Here is a 14002-nt window from a genome sequence, read left to right as displayed (position 1 = left end):
CAAAGGGAAAAAAAGCCTGTGCAGTAATGAATGGAGAGCTGGCATTCATAAGCTATCACACTCTATTAAGATGAAGACTACACTGAAAAAATATACACCCCCAGAAGATAATACAAATGCCCATAGCCAACAGGATCAAAAATCTGACAGCTTTTACACTGCCATTTCTGATACCATAGACAATACTGCTTTGACAGGCATTCTCAAAGCCCTGTCCCACAGTAAGGGCAACAGGACACGGAACTGGTACTTTGAATGCTCGGACATGAAAAAGCCATTTCATTTCCCTGGAGGTATTGCAGAAAGTCATTAAAGAACATTGGTTACTTTAGCACAATGGAGCCCTGAAGGATAATCCAAAAAGCAGGCATGGGTTTGGAAAAATGTCCTAGATTCCATAATTTCTTAAGGTACCAGTCAGAGGGTTACTTGAAAAGTCAGAATGGAAAATTATGGCTTTTACCATATGGAGTGATTTAACACCTCTAGCGTTGATGAGAATAGTTAGGTGGACACAGGAAAGTCAAGCCTAAAATGTATATGGAAATCTTTAAAAGAAAAGATTATGTAAAAATGTGCACGTAAAAATATTACTGTTATAGACTTGTTTCCAGCACCTAAATGCAAAAAGAATGTAGCCTTCTTTAAATAAGGAAGTAACAGTCAAATAGTAGAAAAAAATCTTTGGATTTATGAGTGTTGGTGTTTATTCTTTTTTCCTTTCAACAGAACATTAACTTATAATACAACACATTTCTGAGTCTGCCTTGGTCTCCACAGATATAAAGCCCATGGGAATATGTGAAAAGAGCTCTTTCAAACTGTGGTTCGCAATTGTCTTTTCTTTCTTCATTTCCTTAAATCCACCAAAACACTGTGGCAGATGCCATTATTCCCTCTCATTTCCAGCAGTGTAAGAGAAAGTCCAATCATGAATGAACATGAGGAAAATGGCTAGTCAGTTGCTACACCATCGAATGAAAGCATCGCACAGTTGGGTATCAGAGCATGCTAAATATTAAATTAGCACCACTGAAAGACAATTATGCATTGCTAGGGAAGTCTTTAAAGAGAAAAAGTCTTTTCTGATCCTTACTTATTCACCAGTATAGCAAAAGTTTCTTCCATTAGGAAAAATTTTGTCATTCTATCAAACTTTACTATGCAATATTCAAATATAAAAAGTTGTGATAGGGTTTTCAAGAATATTCAGGCTATATTCCAAATTAAAAAACCCAAACAGCTGTCTTTAAAAGCACATAAATATCTAAACATATAGATGCTTGTGTAAACTGAAGTCTTTCCAGTCACAGAAGTGTAGCTGAGATGATTATTTTTTTAACTCCATTTACTTGGTATTAGTTATGTATACTTTCAATGCTGTCTTCACAGAGGAAGATTTGGGTTTGTTTGCTTCTACAGAACTGAAAAATCCATTTCTATTTTCCTCCTGGGAAAGATGGCTGGAGAGCATTAATCTTTGAGCAGAGAGAAATTATAGGAGAAGTAATAAAACCAAACAAAATAGTAAATTGTATAGAATAGCACTTCTTTTCACCTTTTCTCCTTAGCCATAGAGAAGGGGCAGCTAGTAAAAATGAAATTCAGTTGAAAGTGAAATTATTGATATGGTTAGAAAAGATGACTAGACTTTTTCCTATACAGCTTCTTATTGCAGGTTTTCTTGTCCCATTCTCTGAAGCAATTGGTTCTAGACACTTTTCCATACAGGATATCAGGCTCAAGAAACCACTTGATTTGCACCAACTTTTGCTTTTTTGTCGGTCTGCTCTAAACCAGTTAATGCAAGGTTTGTTTCTATAAAATTATGTATACAAAATTTACTCCTAAATATACCTCACTATTTCCTCTGCTCCCCTGAGTAGACCTACATTCTTTTAGGCAACTGCTATGGGACAGTTAATGTAATACATTAAGATCATTTAAAGTGTTTGGATAAAGTCACACTTAGCTATTATCAGAGTCTCAATACATTTTGTCAGCTCTCTGGCTGAACTTGAAAAAATATTAAATTACTATGAGAAAGTTTTTGCTTTATGTGGTCTGAAGATCAATGGCAAATAAAAAAAGACACAGAATATGCCTGTGCTGGAGTTGTAATTTAATGTATTGCTAACATCTGCTTTCTTTGTATGACAAGGCACACTCACACTTTTGTTTGTTCTTTATTACCAAAATTTTCAGTCCTTTATATGAACTATGTGTTACTGTCACATTTAATAAAGAAATCCTGCATAAACCAGCTCTCACGCATGTAAGTTTAATGCTCTCAGCTTCAATTCCTTTCTCTAAAGGGCTATGAACCCACTTCTCTCACCTTCCATGTGAAGGTTTGAATCAGTATACCACAGGCTTATGTGAGAGGAGATGCTCTCATGCCCTCCTATTGTGATTGTTCTACTTTAATATTAAATATAATATTATAATTTCATATTCAGTAGGCCAGAAAGAGAGGGTGAACAAACAGAAACATGACTGTATAGGTTAGCTCTTAGGCTACTTACCTAGAAAAAAACAATTTTCCATTACTCTCCCTGCTACAATGTGTACTTAAATTTAAAATGCTTAAGCTTTTACTTCTTTCAGGAAGAACCTAGACTTCTTAGGCAAACACTCCTATAACAAGGCATGGGAAGTATGCTTACAGGCCTTCCTCCCTGGTCCACACCATATGGAACTGTTTCAACAGGAAGGATGAAGACTGAAGAGTATCCCAAAGATCAGGGGTTAAAGTACGGAGGAATTAATTTTAAAAGTCCACAAGACCATGAAGAAGGGAGATATTCAAACCTCTAAACCTCTTAATAGTGGAAGTCTATGCTACAGGCCAATGCACAGAGGAAGTGATGGTAAGAATGGGAAGATATTTCTTTTTTCTTGTTTTGCACAAACACAATCTAGAAGCATCTTCTAAGGATGAGTCTCAACAGGTGAGAAAAGTGAGGACTGCTCAGTGTCTCAAATTCAGCAGGCTTTAAATTAAGATAAGCACAGTCTTACAGTAGTCAGATAATTACATGTCTCAGGGTCCTTATTAGCAGGAACCTAAGAGACTTAGTGACCTTTTGAGTTTAAGGATGCAGATGAGTTGGGGGCATTTGACTATCTAAAATTTACATTAGGGATAGCTAATGATAGGTCTGAGCATTTAAGATGAACAAGGGCATACTGACAAAGACATACAATGCCATGTCTTTGTTGCCATGTTTCAAGCTGGGCCAGCATGATGCTCTGGACTCCCAGGCGCAGCACTGCCCCAGGGTCCCAGCCCCAGTGCCCAGAGGGTGCATTAATGCCAGCTGTGTTCCAGTGGCACAGTTACACAACTCCCAGCTTGGTGTCAGCTCAAGCTCCATCACAGCTGACATCGAAAGGCCTGGAGAGGTTTTACAAACCTAGCCCAAGTGACAAGAACATAGATATTGGTCATGATATTTCATTCTGAAACTGTAGGTGGGAGAAGCAGCAGCTCTGATTACCTCTGCCATCCCCAAAGCTTAAAAGCAGTTGAAAATCTGAATAGAAACATTAATTATGAATTCATATCAGAAAAAATAATTGCATAAAATGCAAAAAAAAAAAAAGATTCTTCTGTTCCTTTCCAGTTGGTCTGTTTGCTTCTCCACAAAGCGCCTTGTATTATGTCAGTCAACTTGTGACTAAGCAATCCAGCATCAACCAAATGCAGGCTGTTTCCTTGATTTGAGTCAGTTGATGTGGAGATGAAGATTAAGTCAACCATTGGCCTTTCAAAGGCTTCTTCACTAGCCTTCTTTTAACTTGTGTACAGCCTTAACTTGTGTACAAAACAAGTGATCGGCACAGCAACAAATTCCTGAAGTACTGGAAAAGTAGCACCATATATTTAATATACATCTAGACAATAGCAATAGTGTTAGTTTCTGAATTACAGCATAACAAACAGGGACATATAAGGTTAATTAGTAATAAAGTTCAACTATTAAAGTAGATCTCAGTTAATTCATAGGTTTTCAAAGTATTTCAGGCTAGATGGATTCTAGCCAAGGCTCCAAGCTTATGAAACAGTGATTCATGGCTAATAAGGGCAAATGCCCTAGAGATATGAATATTTGTTACCCCAATATGCTGACCTTTTCCCAAAGAGGCAGAAATTTAATTATGTCCTTTGAAAAGCACAATTATAGAAAAAGTCAAAACCTGATTTATATTCAGTTTCTGTATTTTTCACAGATAAATAAGTAGGGAGAAAGAGAAACTGAAGGAACATTTCCAATAACAAGAACCAAAATAAGTGTATGTGTGCGTGCATATTTTGGGGGGCTGGAGAAGATTTATTCTCCTGCCATTCATGTAAATTTTGCCAGCTCTTTTGATTTTGGCTCACTGTAGTTCGTAAGCCATATAACACAAACTTTCTTTACAGCAAAGTCAAAACTCAGTAAGCTGCCTTGTATCTCTCTCTCTCTCTCTGTGTTTCAGCTCTGGTTGGCATTATTCTCCTCACTGGCAAGGTAAGTAACTGGACAGCGGGGGTCAGTGACATATCCCAAGTGACAGAGCCAAGCATGTAGCTGCCAGTCCCAGATTCACCACCAGCAGATACCACCACATTGCCACACTGGCAGGTCTTGTAGTGGCTGTTGCTTTAACTCTGAGTGCAAATGCTAAATAATAATTGGTTGTGATCAGGGATCAAAAACTTAAATTTTGTGAAACTTTATTCAAAGATATATTTTTCATCTGTTTATCTGTGGAATAATGTGCATTAATTTTGTTTCTTGTACTCTTCCAATGGCTAAAATCATGACACTGTGTAAATGTGCTAATTAAATCAGTAATTGTCCATGGTTAGGGCATCTACATTAAAAAATAATAAAAAAGCCTTCTTAATTATAAATGGAAAACAAGCTGAATGCAGATTAGCTGACATTTTCATCAAGTACGCTTCTTTAAGAGTGATCTGAGCTCTGATCTGCTCTACTCCCACAGGATCTCTTGGGAATGTATCTCCTGTAAGATCATATCTTAATTTGCTCGGGTAGTATTTTTAGCAATTTGATGTCTTCCTCCCCCCTTTCCCACCAATGAAATAAATCATATTGTGGTCATTAAGTAAACCCATTCATCCAGTTCCATTTGCTATAATTCTGCCTGCTACTGTGTAGCCTAAGGCTATTGATCAAGCACAGCATTCCCATCCAAGAGTGTGTATGTGAGCATGTGTTTAATTAGAAACTTAATTTATTGCAATGACAGCATGGAAAGTTTTAAACACAGGAATTTTTAGCCCTGTTTCCAGCTCTAAAAACATAGATGCCTTCTTTGATTGCAGACAGCTTATTTCATTTATACAAAAAATATTTTCATAATTAAAATTAATTTATTTAAATTAATTAAAATTAAATTAATTAATTAAAATTAAATTATGAAAAATTAATTTTATATGAAAAGTTTTAATTCAGCTATTTTTCATACATTTCTTCTAAGAGCTTATAAGCCTCACAAAGGTAGAAACAAAAGTTATTTGAACCAGTGTATGTCTCTGCAATGTTACAGAATCACAGATTCATGGGGACTGGAAGGCACCTCCAAGCCCCTGCTCAGACCAAGGTCACCTACAGGAGGTTGCTCAGGACTGTGTCCAGCTGGTTTCTTAATATCTCCAAGGGTGAAGACTCCACAGCTTCTGTGGGCAACCTGTGACAGACCTCAACCACCCTCACAATAATGAAGTGTTTTCTTATGGTTAAATGGGATTTCCTGTATTTCAGTTTGTGCCCATTGCCTCTTGACCTGTCACTAAGCACTGCTGAGAAGAATCTGACTAGTTTCTCTACTTCCCCAATCAGGTATTTATATACATTGGTAAGTGTCAAAAGCCTTGCTGAAGTCAAGATAAACAACATCCTCCACTCCTCCTTGTTCACTGAGCCCATCATTTCATCATAAAAGGCTCTCTGGTTGGTCAGGCATGATTTCCCCTCCATAAATCCATGCTGACCACTCCCAATCACCTTCCTCTACTTCATGTTTGGAAATGGTTTCCCAGAGACCAAAGTGAGGCTGAGTGTTTCGTAGTTCCCTGGACCCTCCTTCTTGAAGATAGAGGTGACATTTGCTTTCTCCCAGTCCTCAGAAGCCTCCTTTGATCACTACAACCTTTCACAAATAATGGAGCGAGGCCTTGCAGTGACATGGGCCAGCTCCCTCAGCACCTCGTGGCTGCATCCCAGCAGGTCCCAGGGACTTGTGTATGTCCAGGTTGTTTAAATGTTCCCTCACCAGGTCCTTCTCCACTGAGGGTAAGTCTACCTTCCTCCAGACTTCCCCTTGAGTCTCAGGGGCCTGGGATTCCTGAGGGCAAATCATACCAGTAAAGACTGAGGTGAAGAAGACACTGAGCAACTCGGCATTTCCTGTGTCCCCTGTCAGCAGGTACCCTGCTCCATATTAGCAGCAGGTCCATCTTTCTTTTCCTCTTGAAATATCTGTAGACGCTCTTTTTGTTACCCTTCACATCCTTCGTCAGGTCCAACTCCTGGCTGGCTTTGGCTTTCCTAACCCCATCTCTGCACACCTGGACAGTGTCTCTATATTCGTCCCAGGTCACCTGCCCCTGCTTCCATGCCTTGTACACTTTCCGTGTTTGAGTTTAGTCAGGAGCTCCTTGTTCACCCATCCAGGACTCCTGCCACCTTTGCAAGGCATGAAAGGGACAGTGTGCCTAGCTGGCATCACAATTGCAGAGGAGGAGCCTGTTGTCATTTTCTGCCTGAAACACTGAAGGATGTCACAATCATTTATTTTGGGCACTCCAAGCCATGTAACTATTATTTTTCCCCACAGGAAACAACCTTGTAGAGACAGTAAAGCCCAACAGTCAGCGCTGCTGTTGCAGGGACCTCTCCTCTGAGGACGCACAGTGGCAGGCTACCAGGTTTCTGATGGAGGTTGCCGTCCCTCCCTTGCAGCCACGGCCTTTCTGGCCGCAGGCTGAGCTGCAGGGAACAGCTGTGCTAGCGAGGTGTCCCCACCTTGCCTGCCTGCGTGGGAGGGGAGATGGATCCAGGGCACAGTCTCAGGTCACTGCCTGCTGATCAGGTGCAGTGCAGATACGAGCTGAATCACATAGCGAGCAAAAGCTTAAGTGAAGCAAACAAATGTGATGATAAAAGATGCTCTAAGGGTGGCTTGAAAAATTCTGTAAAGAGCACTGGTTTGTCACCAGGGTACTAAAACCTTAGAAAATTCACATTCAAGGAATGCGGAATTTTCCTCATTTCTTGGTCATATCATGGCAATCGCAAGATCTATTGCACAGCTAAAACTTAGATTACAAAAAGCAAATTGAGTTTCCATAATTTTCATCTGGATTATCAGCATTAAACTGCATGATAAACCACCTCCCTTGCTCTCCTTCAAATGAGACCTCTCTCCGACTCTTCCCTCATTCATTTCAAATTGTGCAGACTTTACTCATTAGCTATATTTCCTAGTTATTTCCTCTGAAAAATACAATTTTTTCCCAATATTTGTGCACAGAATATGACTGTGCTTACTGCCAGAACAGAAACAGCTCACTCGTCTCTTATAAGGCTTCAGCTGATGTGCTTCTCCTAAGATTGAAAGAAAAGCCGTGGTAGGTATGCTTTGATTTGAGCATTACCAAGACATTGTCTGCCAAGATGCTAGCACAATTATCCAATATAGTATACGCTCTTCTAATTTATTACTGATTATGGATGAGGCGGATAGTACTTAGTAATAGCATTTTCTTGACCTTTCCAATTGTTCCTTTTTCAGTGTAAAGACCTTTCACAACCTCTTTATGTTCACTAAAAGATTCCTTCTTCTAAAGCTATTGTTAATAAGCTGATTATTAGGCTTATGATACTATTCTAGCTAATCTCACAAATGCTGAAGGTTTTCATTGCCCTGAAAATGAATAGGCTTGAGGGTGGGTTGGGTTTTGGGTTGGGTTTGGGGTTTGTTTTTTTTCCTTTAGCTATGTAACAAAATTTTCAAGGCATTTCCTTTACCTATTGACTGTAATGAACCTTGCAGTTTACCATCATCTCACTGAAACACTTTATTGTATACTATTTCTTTCCAGCATGGACAGCATTGCATTAGCTAATACTTAATTTCCAGTAACCATAAGGTGCTGTCCAAGAAGATAGCAAAGAAAAAAGCACAGATAACCTCAAGATTTGTCCCCTTCCCAAGCAATATAGCCCTGGCCACAGCAGCTAGAGAAGAGGGAGGAAAAGCTTGTGCTCCTGTCAGGAATACCCTTCAACTTAATGGTTTACCCTATTTTGGAAATAATTAGGAATTTTCATCCACATCCTCAGTTGTGTGCAGCTTCAAACAAGGAAAAAAAAAAAAAAAAAAAAAAAAGGGGTCTGGGGGGGCCACTTTATGTCCAGCACTAATAAAGCAACTTAGATGTGGCAAAGAAATGAGAAGTACCTGTGTTATCTGCAATAATTTAACAACACTATTTGTCGTCTCAGAACCCTGGAAAATCCATGTTTTATGGATGTTTAAACACCTTTTTTTTTGTCATCAAAGGGCAAAAAAATCACTCATGCAAAACTTTGCCACCCACTGAAATGTGAAGGTATCCTTCGTTAGACACAGAAAGACAGTTTTCTACTACTAAACAGATTATGTCTGATATCCCTCCAGTAGTTTGATGTTCAATATTTCCCTAAATGCATTGCAACTGTTGAGTTGGTTGGCTTTTTAAGAACATATTGGAAAATACATATACCTCTAATGTTTTCTCTTTTGTGTTTGTTGCCACCAATAATTGGATCAACTTTTTGTCCCCTTTTGGGGGAGAAAGCTGTCTTTATGACATGAATCATTGTTTTGTGGTTTTCATCTCCAGCTGTCTAAGAATCTCTATGCAAAGAGGTGCATAGAGGTGCATATCCCCTCACTGGGATAGACACAGTAGAGTGGTGCTCCATGAGTACTGTGACGTTTTAAAAATCAGTCCTTCCCTATGGTAGTTTGTAGTATTATAAGGAAGACTGTAAGTCAAAAGCAATATTGTAACAAAGGGGTTACCAGGAACAGGACTCTAAGTTCTAGAAAAGGTGAAATTTCTCTTGCATTTGCTATTTTCTTACTCATTTTACTTATTTTTCATGACCGCGGGGGTGGCTCCATCACAGGCACATTTCCCCCCCTAGTCATACCTCCAGGGCAGACAACAAGGACTCATTTTTTCTATTTTATTCTTCAAATGCTCTTTGCTACATTTCCTCTGTTTCTTCCAATGACATTATATCTGTGCCAAAGTTTTTGACTCCATGTGATTTTCGACTTCTCTGTTGTTACTTGCAATTAACTTAACAACTTATCACTCATCCACAGAGGCTTTAAATAATTTATATTTCAGGTTTTACTTTGCAGTATATCGTCCCAATCTTTTTGCAAATTATTCTTTTTTTTTGTCCTCAGAGTTCTTTGCTCATAAACACTGCCAATCTATTTTACTTAATACATTTCTGATTGTATTAAATTGGACCATTTACATGTATAATACACCTGTATTTGTATCCAAAATCCATCCCTAATGATCGTGGTACTTACCATATCCATTTTGCTTAATAAAATTCAGTCTGAAGTTTTTCCTTGCTGAGTTGCCTGTAACACATACTGATATAAAAATGAGTTCTACATAAAGCTCTAGTCCTCCTTATTAATGACTGAATAAATTATACAAATTAAAATTCCCTAGATATCACTGCAGTCACTAATGTAATGCTCTCAGCTATCTCTGAGTGCGCTTCCCTACCCTGAACCACAGGTGGTAAACACTTTCTCCTTCCCCCTCAATACTTCAGTTTGAACTGACTCCATATTTCCACATTCCCCTTCATTTTTAATAATCCTTATCACAAGCTGAAAAGAGTTATTAACTCACAGTGCCACCTTCCTCTAGTTCCCCTTACCAAATATTCTGATGCAGAGAGTGCCCTCCAGATTCCTAAACACAGACACCGCAGACTACACAAATAAGAATTGACCCAGGTTTACCCCAAGTTTTGTAAATAGTATTAATAAAAGAAAGTCTTATAACTATGGTTAATAGAAAGACTATTGAGACCTTGTACAGACTTTATGTGCCTGTATGTTATTATTAGTAGAGCCTAGGAACCTCAATAATCAACCTGCACCCAATAGTGTTAAGCACTTCAGAAAATGTTTAACTTGCTCACCCAGCAACTCTGCAAAGCTGTTGCAACAGCATTAATGCTGTGTTTCAATATCTACTCTTTGTTTCCTGTGAAAAGCCATATATCTGCCTCACACCATTCAGTTGCAAACCTAGATAAATGTTTAAATGAGAACTTTCATGAAAGAAATAGTTTTACTCTGAATTCTATATAAAGGGAAAAGTACACCCCCCCTCAGTACCTTTCTATGAACTGATTTAAGATCAACATTTAAAAGTTGTTTTAATAAAGAACAGGATGACCAGCCTTTTCTTTCTGGCAGAACATCATAAAACAGCCTTTCCACAACAAACAGGGCAAAGATTTTGGGTTTCAGAAGGGGAGCTTTTCTTTCTTCTAAGACTCTATTTAAAACCCCCAATCTCTGTAATGGATGCATTGCTATATGCATAATAAAGGGAATATAAAACTGAATAAAAACATCAGCAAGATGCAGCAGTGTTGGAGACTGATTTCCTTTAGATTTACACTCTGTCATAAAAATTGCTTTTGTTGCTTCCCCTCTCTCTGCCATGTAGCTGCATTGCCCCACTGCTTTTCCTCATATCCATGGCAGGATGGACTGGGTGAATGTGGTGCAACCCACTGCTGATTACTTGTTCATACATAGCTATGGACAAGCAAGTTATTCAGACTTTTCCTCAGCTAGATGCACTAATTTGAGTATCTCTCCTCCAACAGTTTTCAGTTGTCATGAAACTTGTAGAATTGAAATAATCTTGGAAAATCTCTGTTTTTCCATCACATTTAGTTAAAACAGATCCATGGGTCCAAATGTTAACAGAAAACAGAAAGAGAGCGGACACAGGGGACAGCATACAAACACAAACTTCCTTTTTTTAGGAGGCCAGGCTAAAAAGTAGGAAAGTGAATTATCTCTGTCCAATCTACACTCCATTGCATGCCTCAGAGGGAACATCATGCCCGTGAAGTCAATTTCTCACATTCCTTCTCTAAATTTAGTAGTGTCAAAGAAAAACATTTGTATGTTCTGATTACTTGCCTGCCAGTGAGAGTACTTCCTTACTGCTTCCCTCGTATGCAATAGGCCAGAAATCTATTTCTTAGTACTAAAGACTTAACTATATGACCAATACTCACGCACCTGACCAATCCTAATGCACCTTAAACTATGGATAATGAAAAATAAGTATAAAAATCAGGCATTTCTTATTCTCATTCATAGAAAATGTATTTCTTTTTTTTCTGCCAAATACCAGAACAGTATTCTGCACTGTGAACTTTAAAAAGAAGCTAGATTTCTGCTTGTCTGAGGATGACTTGAAACTTCAAGATGCACAAATGAAAAATTAGTATCTGGAGAAGAGCACTTCTCAGGCTTATGCCTGCACATAGTCTAGTATAAAGTAACACAGCCTGCCCAGCTGCACTACACAACTAAACTAGAAATATAGATGGCTGTCCTAAAAATAATTATACAGATAAGAATATGTATAGAATAGCCCATAGTCTGTTACAGAGGTTGCTCCCACCCCTGAGATCTGATATAATATACTATAATATGCTACTGTAAACCTATACATCAATTAAATTTATCTACAAGGTGTATGTGCTCAGCTATGCAACTCAGCAGCAGGCAATGAATCAAGAACACCAGATAAATTAATGTGAGAAAATACTTTTTCTCATCTATTTTGCCAATGCTGTAGTAGTCACCAGTTCAGATGTTTGTACAGCTATAAAACTGTGTTTATCTGAAAGTCAGCACTCCCTCTTCACACAGGTTTCTCAAACTCACCTCAACAGCTGTCTTTCTGTGCTATCCACTGAGCCACATGAATGGTTTGCAGAGCAAGTGGTCTCATAGCATAGCTTGTTTGCCTTGATTTATCAGTGGGAGGCAGAAGAGCTGTGCATCTTGCATTAGGTCTATATATACAAGTTTACATTTCATATCTGTAAGAGAGGCATTTGAAAGCCTGTAAAAAAAAAAAAGTTTGCCTCAGTCTAATATTGAACAGACTGGCATAAGAATGTGATTCTTCTTCTCAGCCTATCCTCTCTTAAACTATTAAAGGGAAAAATGCGCAGAGTAAAGATACCTTGCATTTCTTCCAGAACAAATTAAAACCTTTTTTTCTTCTTTTTTCTGTGGCACACTACATACTTGACAAAAAGCGTCTCACCTATCCTTTCTTCCTTTCCCTCATACTACTTCACCATTTATTTCAAGGCTTTATTTGGGAAGCTAGTAAATATTTTTTTATTTTATTTTAAGGATAGTGAAGTCTAGAAATTTGATCAGAGTAATAGACTGAGACAAGAATACAAAAACACTTTCAGTATCCTATTTTCATTATCAGTCTCTGGCTGTCATTCATTTTTTCCATGTCCTCACCTCTTCTTTACCACCTTTTCTGTTTTTTTTTCTCCTGGCTCTTCTCCTCTTTTTACAGACTTAAAATACATCAGTGTTTTAAAATGATAAATCAAATCTCCCTTTATTCTCTTTTCCCCTCTAAAATTCATCCAACTGATGTACACTCATGACTTTATAATAATTTCTGAACTACGTTTTCTTTACTCTGATTCATTTTAAAAGCAGAAGGATCTTATTATGCAGTGCTTTCTGCAGCCACAGGACTTAGAAACTTTTTTTTTCTCCCTAAAATAAATGCTGAAATATAATCTTAGTCTTCCACTCATTAGAACTTTAAGAGAAACAAAACTGTTGCAAAACTCATGGTGAAATAGAGTGAGCAGCACAACTGTTCCTCCTACCCATCTTCAATGTGCTAAAAGGGAGACAAGAAAAAAAGGGAAACAACCACAACAGAAAAGAACAGCTTGAAGAAATAGGCCAAATAAATCCCATTCTCTTGTACTGATGTTAGAATCATCCCTCCTGTGAAACAACTGTCTAGCATGCACACGGTCCTTGGCTGACAGCACATTTTCCTTCTAGAAGACAATTTATTTGGATTAATATACTCGTTGTATATTTTGTGTCTGTGCTCAGAACAAATGTACACCCACATATTTATGTACTGTCATTGTTTCATTGTGTGAAAAACATATTGTTTGAACTTACTCAAATTACCAGTATTAATAAATCATATCATGAAATACATTTGATACATTACTTCTGTCAGTAAGCCATAGGGGAAAAGGAAAAAAAATTGCTTCATGCATATGTTTTAGGGACATTTTGTTCTCGCTCCTCGTTGTCTCACTTTTCCTGACTCCAGTCAGAAACTCAGCAAATGAGGGCTGACTTGTTTAGCACCCTCCAAATGTGCTGAAATGAGTTTAGTCACAGCCCACACAGAATGCTATTTTTATTTACTGCAGTCCAAATCTGCTCTACAAGTGAGGATCATGGATCAAAGATCAGCCAGCAGGCAGCAGATATTTTATTTCCAAATCTTGCTTGCAGAAGAAGACAAAAAATTTGTCACCTAACAGGATCTAAGTTAAATACATGTAAGCATCATGCAAGTGGGTTTTACGTGAAATACATATAAGGATCATAAAATGTGTTCAGTCAAACAGCAGGATATATTAATCATAAAAGTGTGACAACAAATTTTGACAGCAATGTGATTATCCAGCTGTTATAAAGCTTATTTTGTAGCATATTGTTTCAATTCAAGCCCACATTAACTGTTTGCTTTTAGATTATACTATTAAAAATACTATTTCCCTTAAATAGGCTATCTAAGATGCTTTTAAGACATGTTTATGGCATATCTGATGATATAATGAAGTTCTTTTAGTTCCAATAA

The sequence above is a fragment of the Haliaeetus leucocephalus genome, unplaced genomic scaffold, assembly GCF_000737465.1.
Source record: "Haliaeetus leucocephalus isolate CR32 unplaced genomic scaffold, Haliaeetus_leucocephalus-4.0 Scaffold228, whole genome shotgun sequence".
Lineage (NCBI taxonomy): Eukaryota > Metazoa > Chordata > Aves > Accipitriformes > Accipitridae > Haliaeetus > Haliaeetus leucocephalus.
This window is presented reverse-complemented; position numbering follows the sequence as displayed.